Source organism: Alligator sinensis, unplaced genomic scaffold (assembly GCF_000455745.1).
Source record: "Alligator sinensis unplaced genomic scaffold, ASM45574v1 scaffold279_1, whole genome shotgun sequence".
In the NCBI taxonomy this organism is placed as follows: domain Eukaryota; kingdom Metazoa; phylum Chordata; order Crocodylia; family Alligatoridae; genus Alligator; species Alligator sinensis.
The window spans coordinates 686,369-688,490 of NW_005842434.1; positions in this window are offsets into that span (position 1 = coordinate 686,369).

Consider the following 2,122-nt stretch of genomic DNA (forward strand, 5'->3'; position numbering starts at 1 on the left):
ACTCAGAAGACTTCTTGCCTCTGGCATATCCACAGCTGTGTCCTCTTATCATTATTCATCAGCTTCCGCTCCCTGCCTTCACACCCTAATATCCAGAATTAACCCCTTTAATCCATGCTTTCCCCCACATATTTCCCATTTGCAGATGCTGTGTTTTGTCTGCCAGTGCATGTTCCTCTCCTCTGTTACCCGCTGTTGTTAGCCTGCTCCCCACCTCTATCCTTCATCCACACCCCACCTTGCCTTCTCTTGTCTGTCCTGTATCATCTATCTCTACTGTATACCTGATCTCTCTTTTCGGCCCTAACAAACAGCTCCCTGACCATGTGCTGCTCAACCATCTCCCGGTCTATTCCCTCCCACTATGCATTAAAATTTCTGTCCTCTTGATCTTTCAGGAATCATTCCAAAATTATGCTGCTCCATCCCACCCCAGTAATTCCACCTTCATAACACATGCATTTATACCTGTTCCCTGTCTCCTATAATGTATCTTGCCACACATGTACTTATACTCAGTGACAGAAGAAATGGAAAGCCTGTTCTCCAAGTGTACATATTTTGCATACTTCTTGTCTTACCAAAATGTGTGCTTTTTCTCCCTTACTACTTCTCTTCCTGGGAACCCCAAATGTCCCTAAACATTAATATTATATTTCTCACACTGCAACTTTGCACACTTGTTTGTTAAGCAGCTCCTTATAGTCTGAAAGCTGCTGCTTTCACTTTTTTACATAGGATTGCTACTTGACAGTTACAATTTGTTCCATTGTTTTCTTAAGGTTTTCAGAAAATTCTGCTTTGGTGTATGATAAATGCAGTCGATTCTCTAAATGTTTAATTAGCGTTAAAAAATGCACTTCACGCATGACTGGCCACAGACAGGTTTGTATTTCTTTTGCATAACTTCATCTCTAAGATCACTGTGGTTCTAAATCTCAGATATCTGCACCCTTGGTCTCTCTCTGTTCAGCTCCCCCTCTTTATCAGTTATGACATTTCGTTTTGTTACTCCCAATAGAAACTCAGCTTGGGAAAATCTGAACCTTCCACCTTTTCCCAAGCTCGTTGCTCTTTCACTTCCTTTTAATGACCTCTTCTTGCTTTCCACGTATGCTTCAAACATCTCACATTCAAAACACTTCGCTATGTGGCCCAGGCTATATTTCTGCTCTTAATCCTTCTGTCCCTAACTAACTTTAAAACTACTGTTTTTCTGTCATTTTTACAACTTCTGCTGTGCAACTTCTGTTTGAAAGTGCCTTTCCTTTCTTGTTTGCGTGTCAAATGACCTTCCTCTCTTCATTCACATTCACATTCATAAAATGCATGTCATCAGAAAAGCCTCCTGTTGATGATTTACCAAATAAGTATCTTTGGACTTCAACTCAGACAATCAATCTCTGAAACTTGTAACAAACTGTGTTACTTTCGAATTGGACTCATCATCCACAAGCGCATTCATCAGAAAACCTGACTAGACCTGTTACTCATACACCAGGATCCAGAGGATCGAGGGTTGCCATGAACCTTAAAATACCTCTGCTTTAACTTCTCTTTGTCTGTGTGCTTGTTTGGAGCATTAGTTCTGAACTGTATTTGCAACAGATCCCTATCAGATCCCTACCAGATATCTCTTGCCTGTTCCTTTTTCTAAGAGGCCAGAAGTCGTATATGCAATTTTCTGTGGTAATATGACTGATGGCAGCAACATCACCTACAGCTTCCAATTTAAAAGGCTTGATGAAACTTGGCCAATGCACTGGAATGTGCTTATACACCTTAAGGTCCATTCTCTGTTGTTTAGAGTAAAGGAAATTTCCCTCTTCTTTTCCCATTTTGGCTTTTGCAGTGATAGGGTTCCGTATAGGCATTCATATTGTGGTGTCAGCGAACACTTTCAGTAACTTAATGTACCTGCATCGCATTGCCATACTGTCTGGAAAGCTCACATACAAGCTGGGGGGTTTTTTTGTTTTCACTGTTACACCTACCCTTATATAATCTAGGAAAGGAAGTACTGTGACCTCTCCTTTGTTTTTCTCTCAGTCATGGGTAGAGCCACAATGAAGTGCCCTGAGCACTTTAGGCTCATTTTGGAGCAGCTCCTGGAGCTGGAGGG